The sequence below is a fragment of the Ananas comosus genome, linkage group 15 (assembly GCF_001540865.1).
Source record: "Ananas comosus cultivar F153 linkage group 15, ASM154086v1, whole genome shotgun sequence".
In the NCBI taxonomy this organism is placed as follows: domain Eukaryota; kingdom Viridiplantae; phylum Streptophyta; class Magnoliopsida; order Poales; family Bromeliaceae; genus Ananas; species Ananas comosus.
The window spans coordinates 7,979,318-7,992,216 of NC_033635.1; the positions used below are offsets into that span (position 1 = coordinate 7,979,318).

Here is a 12,899-nt window from a genome sequence, read left to right on the forward strand (position 1 = left end):
TAACTGAGGAATTCAAACGCAATTTTATTTTTTGTATAATAAAATGCAAGTCAATTTCGGTAAAGATTAAATCCCTTGGCTTTCGAGGGTTCTTGTTGAAAACAAAGGATAATTGGAGAAGAAATATATTTCTTTCTAATTTTATAAATTACAAAAGACTTTTTTATATAAAGAGAGGTCAAGCTAATACATGGTGAATTATGAATTGGTGAGGAAACTAATATAGTATATAATAATATAAGGAATGTCTAATATTTTGTAAAAAGAAAAAAAATATTTATATAAAGTAACACCCCCCCTCCCCCCCCTCCCCCGCAAACTCAAGGTGGAGTAAACACTGAGAGTTTGGATAGAAGGTATTGATGTCGTTGAGTAGTCTGAGATTTGGTGAAAAATGGTGAGCAAAGGGAATGAACGGTAGAGATATCGTTCCATTAATGTAATGATGGCGCACAAAGTGACAATCAATTTCGATATGTTTAGTACGTTCATGAAAGATAGGATTATTCACAATTTTGATAGCACTTCGATTGTCACAATATAAAGGTGTTGAAATAGAGCACTGGACATCGAGGTCACCAAGGAGTCGGCGAAGCCATACAATTTCTGAGGTGGTAGAGGACATAGCACAATATTCAGCTTTCGTACTAGATTTGGCGACAATATCTTGTTTTTTTGAACGCCAAGAAATCAGAGAATCTCCAAAGAAAATGCAATAGCCAGTCGTAGACCGACGATTAGTAGGATCTCCAGCCCAATCAGCATCACAATATGCACGAAGTTGAGGCTTGGAAGAGGAAGAGAAGAATAGACTTTGATGAATACTTCCTCGCAAATAGCGCAAGATGCGTAAAAGAGCAGCATAGTCAACAGAAGTAGGCGCCTGCATAAATTGACTAACAATATGAACATCATAAGTAATGTCGGGGCGAGATATAGTGAGATAGACTAACGCACCAACTAGCTCACGATAACGTGTAGGATTAGTGAGAGGTTCGCCCATAGTTGGAGTTAGTTTTTGGTGGAGCTGCATAGGAGTACTCACAGTGTCAGTATCAGTGAGCTCAGCACGAGATAACAAGTCGGTAGTGTATTTTTGTTGAGACAATATATATCCTCGAGGACTATATGCCACTTCAATCCCCAAAAAATATCGAAGAGGGCCAAGATCTTTCATGTCAAATTGTTGCTGAAGATAGGATTTAACAGAACGAATACAATTAGGATCATCGCCGGTAATTATCATATCATCAACATACAAAAGTAAGGTAGTGAGCCCGCGAGCAGAAGTATGAATAAATAAGGCATGATCATTTTCGCTTTGATGAAATCCAAAGGAAAGAATAGCAGACTGAAATTTTTCAAACCAAGCTCGGGGAGCTTGTTTAAGGCCATATAAAGCCTTGCGAAGCCGACAAACATGATCGGATGAATGGGAAAGACCAGGAGGTGGTTGCATATAAACTTCTTCATGAAGATCCTGTGATACACTGAACTTCTGCAAATTGTGGAGTTCGAGTATGTGGCATGAGTTGTGGAACTACCCTACATGTTCTAAAGGGTTTAGAGACATTATGGCTAAGTTTGAGAGTGATCGGAGTGTGGGAAACGAGAAAGTGCATTGTAATTTCGAACTTGGCCTTTTCTGCATTGGTGTACCGGTACAAGCATGATGCTGTACCGGTACAGCAAGCAGCAGCAGGAGCTGCGTGGCAGCAGGGATTGTTTGGTCTTTTTGGCTTATGATCTTATCCCCAGAGATGGCTGGTCGACCTCTGAAGCTCCTAGAGGGGCACTTGAGCTCAGAGAAAGGGATTTTACATCTTCTTCACTCTCTCTCTCTCTCTCTCTCTAGGTTTCTTTTCTCTACAAAAATGGATGATTTAAGTGGATTTTTCTCCCCTTGTTGATGTTAGCTTATTAGAAGCACCTTGGGCTGCTGAGGGAGTAAGGAACAGAAGTTTTGAAAGGTACTTCACAGTCCTGAACCTAGCTGTAACTCGGGTGGAGCCTTGGAGTGGTAAGCTAGTAGTTATTCTTCAGGTTGAGTTTTAGTGATGTATTAATGTAATGTTTGAGTCTTGTGCTTTCAAGCTGTGTGGTGAGAGTTCAGCAACCTTGGAAGGAGGTAAGGGCTGTGGAGCTTCAATTTGAAGTTGGAGAAAGGTACTACTCAAGCTGTAAAAGGTATACTATTTAATAATGTTCATGGGTAAAGGGTTTAGAACTATTGATGCAGTTTTGATAGTTGAGTTCGCAGCAGGTTTATTCCGTTCTTTGAGCTGAGTTGACGAAGTGTGAAGCTGAATTTGAGTACTCCTATCTTCAGCAAAGCTAAGGGTTCATGTGGGGGGGATTTAAACAAGTAAGTTTCAGCTTATATTAAATAGTTCTATAAGAATAATAGGACTGTTTTGAGACTAATTCGCAGCAGGCTTGCGACAGGGCATTGGACAGCTCTCGACTTAAATTAGGAGCTTGGAAAGGGTAATTTAGTGTCTTCATTGAAACCGAAGTAAGGGTTAAAAGCTGCAGCCTGGCACAAGGTAAGAAGCTCGCTAAAATTTGATGTGCGATACTAGTTTCCATGCAGTATGATGATGTGATGCGCGGCTGTGGTGCAGCAGGTTTGGTGCTTATTTGGAAACAATTGGTGAAACCCCTGAAGCCGAATTTGGGCTGATCTGAGAAGGATCCAACTTGGATTAGGCTGAGGTTTAGTTTAAACTAAACCTAGGTGAGAAGCTAGTTCAAACTTTGTAATTAGGCGAAGTGTATTTATAAGTCTTGAAATTCAGCTTATTGCTGATTGTGGTTCATTCCTTAGGGATTTTGGATGCTTCAGACTGTCTACAATCGTGGAAACAAGGAGAATCGTCGATTAATAGGTGAGTTTGACCTAACCAGAGCAGGTGAAGCTCCCCTATGTTCTATATGTGACTATAGAATTGATATGGTGTGTGTATTTGGGATTATTGTGATTGGTAAAGTACTTGGAGCATGTCACTATAATATTTGATGTAATTGCCATAGAGCCTCTATGAAGTAGAGAGCATTCATGCATAAAAGTACTCATGCATAATAATAATCTTGTTTGGTTTAGTAGAACAACCAAGGGCTAAGTTTATAACGCTTTTATAAAGTAGAGACCAATGATAGTGCCATGATAGTGGATACTAGTTGTTGTCAATATTCTTTATATGGAGAATTCCGATCAATAGATCGAGAGTAGAACATAGCATACTATGCCATGATGTTTGAGGTATGTTGGAATAGGGATTTTGCTTGCTTGCCATTGTGCTCATTCGCACATGCTTGTGAGGGTAGCTCCCTACAAGCCGGCACTCCGGAGTTGGCCTACGCGACAGTTGCTCGCCCGTGCGGGATTAGGTGCCGAAGTGGATTGCCGTGGGGAGTGTATACTACCACGGGGCCATTAGGCGCGGCGCAAGCTGGACTACCTTGGGTAGGTCCTTAGGAATGAAATGAACGTACTAAATGACAAATGACAATAGTGAGTGCTTACTAGTTAAAAATGTACAGTGGTTACTCTCATATTCATGTTTATGTTCATGATTATAAAAGTTGCTATATCTCTCTTATGCAAATGATTCATTATTGTAGAAAGTTCCTACATGTTGATTACATGCTCAGTATCATGCTTACTATCTTGCAACTATCGTTTTACTTTCATTTAGTACATCATGAGCCTAGTGGTGTAATTCGCCGAGGCTGGCGGCTTACTCACTGGGAACTATTGTTGATAGTTCTCACGCCCTTTTTGTTGTTATTTTTACAGAGCTATCTACAGGAGAGGCTAGGGATCGTGGCAAGGGAGTCGCGTTTAGCTGGACATTGCTAGGGGCATGCTAGTTGATCACCTTGCTACTCGGGATACTGCCGAGGGTGATGTCCAGTGTATAGAGTGACTACCATTGTACCTACTTTTTGTTTAACCCGTGATGTATATGTACTATTGGGACCAGACTCTATAGTTGTGATACTTTTCTTTTAGTTGAGATTTTGGATTTTATACTCCCTGTTCTCTTGTTGTGAGTATTGTGGACGGTACTTTGCTCTGATATCAGGATAGGATTATTTTATATTTTTACTCCTATCGACTTGTTTCTTGTAGACGCCTTATATACTGCAGGTGTATGGCGCGTCTGTGCACGTACCGGATATGCTTCCGCTGGTACCCGAGCGTGACAGATCCCCATGTAAGAAGGCATTTTTAACATCAAGTTGGTAAAGAGGCCAGCTACGAGAAGCAGCAAGAGCAATAAGGATGCGAACAGAGGTCATCTTAGCAACAGGGGCGAATGTCTCCTCATAATCAATGCCATATTCTTGAGAGAACCCTCGAGCAACTAAACGAGCCTTATAGCGATCAATTGAGCCATCAGAATTTGTCTTGACTTTATAAATCCACTTACAACTAATTGCAGTCTTGCCAGGCGGGAGAGGAACTAGTTCCCAGGTACCAGTACGATGAAGGGTAGTAAGTTCTGTGGTCATTGCATCTCGCCATTCAGGAATGGAAATGGCTTGGCGGTATGTACGTGGTTCCTGGATATTAGAAATAGCTGCAAGAAAAGCATGATATCGTGGAGAAAAAGGAGAGGCAAGACAACCAAAAAATTGTGTGGGACGGTGAGTACGCAGTGAATAGTGGCGCTCAGTAGTCGTCTGATTGTCGGAAGGAACAATAATTGGTGGGTCATCAGGTGGTGCCGGTACTATAGAAACTTCTACAGAAGACGAAGATGCAGTGGGCTGAGAGACAATGCGTTGGGGCTCTTCGGGAGAAGATGTGGTGGTCGACGAAGAATTAACAAAAAATGAAAGATCAATAACAGAAGGTGAAGAAACTGCAGAGGGATCAACACTTAACTTAGATTGAGCATAATATGATAAATGTTCAAGAAAAATGACATCTCGAGAGATTCGCATGTGACGAGCAGTAGGATCATAACATCTGTACCCTTTTATGCTCAAGACTATATCCTAAGAAAACACAAATTGACGATTTCGGAGTTAGTTTGGTTCGTTCATGCGGAGGCAAGAGAACAAGACAAGTACATCCAAAAACACGCAAATGAGTATAAGATGGTGATTTAGCATACAATCGCTAACTAGGAGAAAAGCCAGAGAAAAGACTGGAGGACATAATATTAATCAGATAAACTGCGGTAGAAACAACATCAGCCCAAAATTGTTTAGGCACGGACCCATCAATTAGAAGAGAGCGAGTAGTTTCAAGGATATGTCGGTGTTTATGCTCAGCAACACCATTTTGTTGAGGAGTATAAGGACAAGAGAGTTGCGGCAAAGTACTATGTTTAGCGAGAAGTTGGCGAAGTTCATTTGAAAGATACTCACCACCAGAATCAGAGCGGAAAGTTTTAATGGTGGCACTAAATTGAGTTTGAACCATGACAGAGAAATTTTGATATAATTGAAAAAGTTTAGATTTGTTATGCATAAAATAAACCCAGGTAAAGCGTGAGTAATCGTCAATGAAAATAACATAATATTTCTTTCCAACATGGGTTGATGTAGGTGCCAATCCCCAAACATCAGAGTGAATAAGATCAAATGGTGCACTTGCAACAGAATTGCTAACAGGAAAAGGTTTAATGGAATGTTTAGCAAGTTTGCATCCAATGCAAGAAACAGATTCAGAATTAAAAACAGGGTCTAATACACCACTACGAACTAAAATAGTAAACTTATCAGAAGATAGATGACCGAGACGACAATGTCATAAATCAGAATTTGAAATTGTAGCAATATTTGCTGAGTTAATTTTAGGAGGAAGGTGCAGATAGTCCATGTAGTACGGGCAGTCACGTCTATGACCCTGTTCAATCAAAGTCCCGATCCGACGATCCTGCACAAGACAAGAAGAAGAATCAAAGGTCACTGTGCAATCATGATCAGTAATTTGGCTAACAGATTGTAACACCCCATACTTTTAATTTCTTATTTTGACTCCAATTTACTTTAAGTTTGGACCTTTTCATAATTTCGGATCTTCGAGGGACTCGGTGGCATTTTGTTGCTTAATTAGTCCCTAACTAATTAGGCCCTTTCTATTGATACGAGCCCCCCACCCAATCCATCTCTCTCTATTTCGCTCGATCCCCCTCTCCTCTGTACGCCCGTACGACCTCCGCCGCTCCCCTTGTGCACGCGCAACGTCATCCGTTCCCTATCGTCGTCGCCGTCATCCGTAGCCGCCTCCAGCGCATTTCTCATTGGCCATTATTTTATTTTGTTTCGTTATATCTTCGTACCCACTTTTGTCACTTATAGTATTTCCGAACCTCTCTTGTGATTCGTAGTAAGCTTTAGTTCTATAGATGTTAGAATTCCATTTGATTTTAGTTAAAATTCAATTTCTTAGTCTCATCCTATGATTCTTTGGATTTAGTGAAAAATTTGGTAATCATCTTTTCTGCTAGCTTCCGTCTGATTGTGTAAAAATCTTTGTTTTGTAGAATTAAAAATTAAGGGTTAAGCGTACATCAAATATTTTTGCAAACTGAGTTTCAAATGTGATTGAAGGGCTTTCTTTAACAAAGAATTTTGAAAGTTGATTATCTGTTCTGTAAGTTAGTGACTGGATAATTTTGAATTAAAATATCTCTTGGTATTCTGCTATGCTAATGTTGGCCATGTCGACATGTACTTTGTTATAGAAGCAAGCTTCGTCTTTGTTTGCGCCTTCGGGTGCCTGCGCCTATCCGCGCCTCTATTTTGTTTGCGCCTTCGGGTGCCTGCGCCTTCGGGTGCCTGCGCCTATCCGCGCCTCTGTTTTGTTTGCGCCTTCGGGTGCCTCTGTTTTGTTTACGCCTTCGGGTGTCTTTGGATCTCGCCAACGGATCATAAGATATAGTTAAGTGCCGGAGACAATATTTATTTTGTTTATATGTCGAAAGGGAAATGCTTTGAAAAAATATAGTTTCAATCCGATCCGAATTTGAAGTTTTGATAAATTCTTGTTTTCTTAAATTTTGCAAATTAAAACCAGTCGCTTGAATTAATTTGTGTATCTATTTATTTGTATGCTTAATCCGACTAATGTGGTGTATGGTTGCTTACCCAGGTACTGAGACCGATTCGCAGGGCGGGGCTGGGAGCGAGTGAACGTTAGATGTAGCTAGATTTGATTCTAACCTCTTCGTCTTATTTCTTTTGCATTTAGACATGAACTTTGAACTTCGTAGATAATCATTGTCTATCCGTTTCTACCTTGTTATTTCATCGTACCCATATTTGTTATTTAGAGCACTAGTTAGACTAAATTTTGTTTGATTGGCATAATAAACGATAGTTCTGCTTATATGTGATTTTCTTTGATTCTAGTTGAAATTAAATTGATGACCTCATCTTTCGACAGTTTGGATTTCTATTTTTATGATCATTTTTGTATGTAATTTGTCTGATTCTGTAGCCTTGCATATTTACTAAATTAGTAGATATGCGGCGTTTGTTATGCCTCGGGTTTGGGGCGTGACATAGATAATAAGCTAAGGGAGAGTCGTGGTATATGTAGGACAAAGGGAATAGTAAAGCGTCCTGAAGTATCAGATTTAGGTGAAACAAAGCCACTATTATTGACAGAAAGAGAGGTACCATTAGCAGTAAAAATGTGTGAATGTGAATTTAATTGAAAAGGTGAAGAAAGTAAAGAAGCATGTGGTGTCATATGAAATGATGCGCCTGAGTCTAAAATCCAGGAATGTTCCGAAGTACCTCCAGGACCAGTCATACCAAAACCTGATGGCGTAGATGAAAAGATAGAGGAGGACTGCCCTGATGAAGTGGATGGAGTCAACTTGTCACGCCCCGAAAATGCCAATTTGGTCGATTCGGGCCTGTACACAGACGCCGAATGGACAGCACCTCTCCTGTCCGCCCAAGGCTCAATAACCACAAGTACATGTATAAAGAAAGAAATAATCCGAGGATAACATTTTAATATACATGGCTTACACGAGGGTAAGCAACACAAGTGCAAGTGAAAGTAAACTAACTAAACCATTCATACATTGTATCTTGATTACTTTAAATTAAATACAAAGTTTGCATAATTATTACAATCACACATTCCTCAATATATATATTTGCCATCTCTCAAACGAATAATTTCATACATTACACTTTGCTTTTATCAACGGTAAATGTTAAGGATTTTTCTAAGTTGGCGGTTTTCGTGAAGTTCGAATGGAGTCTTGAAGTATTAAAGATGAAGGTTGATGAGAAGATTGGATTTTGACGATTAAAGACTCATTCGCAATGCTCGGAATCTCAGGTATGAATGATAAATTGTTTGTGGTGACTTTTTATATTCAAAATATGTTTGGATGACTTAGATTGCATTTCTGTTGCACAAATCTGGACAATCTGAACCTATTATGGTTCAGGGACCGGTCCCTAAACAGAGGGACCGGTCCCCGTAGGTCTTCTCTGCGTAAAGACTACAAGAGACTGGTCTGTGGTATCAAAAGACCGGTTCCCGTAAGTTGTTTTTTCAAATACATATTAAGGAACCGGACCCTGGATTGAAAGACTATAACCGTACACTGGATTTCTTGTTACGCAGGGAGGGACCGGTCCCCGCAACAAAGGACCGGTTCCCGTAGCCTGTATTTTTTGTGTACGCAGAGAGGGACCGGTCTCTAGAACGAGGGACCGGTCCCCGTAACTTGGGTTTTTCTATGTGCAGAGGAGGACCGGTCTTTGGAATGAGGGACCGGTCCCCGAAGCTTATATTTTTGGCTACGCAAAGAAGGACCGGTCCCCGTAACCTATGGTTTTTGCTACGCAGAGAGAGACCGGTCCTTGACTTGAAGGACCGGACCTTGGAAGACCGGTCCCGTCGGGAAGACCGGTCCCTGAGACCGTATTTGTTTCCAAAATTGGGTTTTTGCAATCCTAGTTTACTTCTAAGTCTTCTAAACCTATATATATGCTATGAGGGTTATCATATGGGTTGATGCTTAGAGTTTAGACCATTAAGAAACCCTAGAAACTTGTTTTTGAGCTTTATGATCCATGTCTTAAAGCAAGTTTCGATTTGTTGATCGTCAACTTGATTCTTAGACTTTTATTCTAATGTTCCTTCGAGAATCGAGTTGATGATTGACTAAAAGAGGATTCCTCATAGCTTATGGTTTTTTAAAGTTTCAATCACCACAAATCATAATCTCTACGAGCTCCGGATGGAGAATTGGTGCAGGGATTACGCGTGAGGCTGAGGATTCGGTGGACGCATCAAGGAGTCGAGGCGTTGACGTTGCGAGGATTTGCGGCGGGATCGATCGAAGGACTTTGATCGATTGAGGACCGACGAAGGCGATCTATGACAAAGATTCGGTAAATTGGGTCGTGTAATTAGTAAATCACTTGTACTCAATTGTTTCTATAGTGGATTTTTTGCGTGATCGGTCCCGTGGGTTTTTTCTCCAAATTGGAGTTTTCCCACGTTAAATCTCGGTGTGTTGGTTTTTTATTTCTGCTTTTACTTTAAATTTGCACCGGGAGTTTTGATTTTGCCGTTTACACCTATTCACCCCCCTCTAGGTGTTATTTACCTTTTAGATCTTTGGAATCCATATATCACAAGTGGTATCAGAGCGGGTATAGGTTGTAAACTATGGCCGAGGGAGGTAACATTAACCAACCCCCTTTCTTTGATGGCACTAATTACGGTTATTTGGAAAGTTCGCATGAGAGCGTTTCTTATTGCCATTGACGAGTGGGTTTGGCAAGCAATTGAATTCGGATGGAAACATCCTACCGAACTAGTCGGTGATGTTGCCGGTCCTAAACCTAGAAACAAATGGACGAAAGAGGAAAATGAACTATCTTCGTTCAATGGGAAGGGTATCAATGCTTTGTTCAATGCTTTAAATCAAACCGAATTTTCTCGAGTTTCGGCGTGTGAAACCGCCAAAGAAATTTGGGACACTTTACAAGTTACACATGAGGGTACAAGCTTGGTAAAGGTTCAAAAATTACAAATATTGACTAGTAGATTTGACTCTATTCGTATGGAAGAACATAAAACCTTTACCGAGTATTATACTCGTCTTCAAGATATTGTAAACACTTGTGCTAACTTGGGTGAAAAGATTTCTGAACCTAAGATTGTTTGAAAAATTCTAAAGACCCTTCCCGAACGATTTCATCCTAAGGTTGCGGCCATAGAAACGGTAAAACATCCGGACGAATTAAAAGTTGATGAATTAGTTGGTGCACTTCAAACATATGAAATGACTTTTCCCTCTAATACATCGTCTTCCAAGTTGTTGTCTAAAGCTTCAGGTATGGCACTTAAATCAACAAAAGCAGGCAATTTGGAGTCTTCATCTACAGATTCGGATTCGGATTCGGACCCAACCTTGGAGGAGTTCTGTCACGCCCCGAGACCGCTAATAATTTGGTCCGGTTCGGGCCCGTCGAACAGACGCCGGACGGACAGCACCTCCCCTGCCCGCCCAAGGCTCGACAACAAAATCATGTACATAGAATTGCCCAGTAATTATTCAATTACATACATGATAAGCACGGAGCACCACCAATGCCAACAAGTAAGAGCAAGATACAAGCATGTCATACAAGTAAATACAGAGAGATATGTCTATCTATTACATTCATTCAACCATTCATTCGCATCAAGTTTACATTTTGTAACTTCAAAATGGATGTACACATGTTTCGATCTCCAAATACATAAGTAACTCTCAAAATACATCACATCTCTAGGTACTCGAGGATACTCTAATGCAAAAAGGAAAGCTACTATCTGACTAGGGCGCTATGCCCTTACCACGGTCCTCTGCTGGTGTTCTCTCGCCGGGCCCTGCAACAAAGTGGGGTGAGAACTATATAAATATAGTTCCCAGTGGGTTCGGCCGCCGACTCTGCCGATCTCCCCACTAGGTCTAAGCAGGTATAAGTAGATAAATAGATAGATAGATATATATCTAAAGCCGTAAATGATGCATATCGAAAGAATTGTATTATACTACTATGCCTTGAGATTCAAGAATGAACAAGATAGCCATACATTCACTAACATGCTATAAACCAACATCGAGTATGGATACAACTCTACTATGCCCAATATGCACAATATGCCCAATTTACATAACTCTCTTGAGTTTATTACCAAATCATCTGGCTGGCCCATAGGCGCGCCCTCAACTCACATCTCAAATCCGTCTATGAAGGGGGACTCGAACCACCCGAGGGACTGTCTGCGGGACCTCACATAGGCTATCTCTTGGAATCCCACATAGGCTATCCTAATCGATTCACGTGCCAAACTACGGAGCACACTACCTGTGCGGAGTGACCGCTACAAGCGCTGAATAGACAATGTGAGTATAATCAAATCCTCGTCTAATGAGGATACCCTGTGTCACGTCTCGAGACCGCTACCAATTTGGTCCGGTTCGAGCGCGTCGAACAGACGCCGAACGGACAGCACCTCCCCTGTCCGCCCAAGGCTCAACAACAGATCGAGTACAAGAATTTACCCAGGAATTTAAATTCTATATGTACACAATCAACGAAGGGCACAACTTGTGCCCACAACTAAGAGCAAGTAATCCACAAGTATCAACAAGTGAAAAAGAGAGAGAACTACTAACTATTACATCACATTTGTATTCTTTTTATAATTACATCTTTCCAAAATGAATACATGTTCATCTCAATTACATCATTAGCTCTTCCAAAAACATAAAGCATCTAGATACAAAATGGTACTCTAATGCATAAAAGGAAGCTACTATACTACTGCTCGGGCGCAATGCCTTTGCAGCGATCCTCGCCCGGCGCGCCCACACTCGGCCCTGCAGTGAAGTGGGGTGAGAACTATCTTCTATAGTTCCCAGTGGGTTTGGCCGCCGACTCCGCCGATCTCCCCACTAGGTCCAAGTGGAAGTAACAACTAGATAGATAGATAGATATCCAAAGCAGTAAATGACATAATAGGAAAACTATGCTACTCTGCCCATAATCACAAGTAATGAATGCATGCATCATTTAGTAAAGGTTTACTATCACGCTACTATGTCCAATCATGTCCAATAAGCGATGTTCAATGACAATGCTATTCTTTCATTTACCCAATCCTTGGCAAATCCCTTGGGTTCGCCCACGACTCACATCATCATCCCGTAGGGTAAGGAGTCTCAACTCGCTCTCGAACTCGGGGTTGTTTGCGGACATCAACTCTGTCCCGATCGCTCGACACTCCGGAGTACTCGACGACATGAATGGCTATACCACCCCGGATGGCTATACCACCCCGAATGGCTATACCACCCCAATAACGGACCATGAGCTTGATCTATCCTCTCCATTTGAGGACACCCTACGAACTAGGGCCAACAACTCTCTCGGAACTCACCTATTCCGACATTCATGCATAAGTGCTTAGCTATACTAAGTTCTTTGTTCACGAGTCGTTTACTAGGGAATCCACCTATCCCTATGTTCACGTACCACTAGTGTCGTAATACACTACATTAGATGCCACTCGTTTTGTTCACATATCAATTATACGCCACTGGTTATATCATTAATTATCATCGAGTTCATCTCTTTCCTTTAGCACTATAGGATTCAATGTTTCGACCCAATCTTTACCTATCCAATTTACCAAGTATTCAACTCACTAGGTTATTATTTAGAAAGCATAAGGAAAAGGTATTACAATGCAATTCTACAATGCATATGCAAGAGATGAAATTTCATATGTTCTAAGACATAATAAGGAGCCTGGTTACTTCGGGATGACATCCCCAACCTTTCGAAGGTTCCCGGCATTGTAGAGATCCTAAGAACACTCCTCGGCACTTGCTTCGATGATGCTTCGG

At 41.1% G+C, this 12,899-nt stretch overlaps 1 long non-coding RNA gene across 4 annotated transcripts; it reads left to right on the top strand.

Annotated features, from left to right (window-relative positions):
• Positions 1,846-3,931, top strand: LOC109721750. Of its 4 annotated transcripts, none has more exons than XR_002219281.1 (7): positions 1,846-2,020; positions 2,095-2,187; positions 2,264-2,365; positions 2,435-2,546; positions 2,625-2,737; positions 2,828-2,888; positions 3,800-3,931. It is a non-coding gene; the product is annotated as an uncharacterized LOC109721750 (long non-coding RNA). The 4 variants fall into 4 exon arrangements; XR_002219282.1 differs by having other exon boundaries at positions 2,628-2,737; XR_002219284.1 differs by having other exon boundaries at positions 2,446-2,546.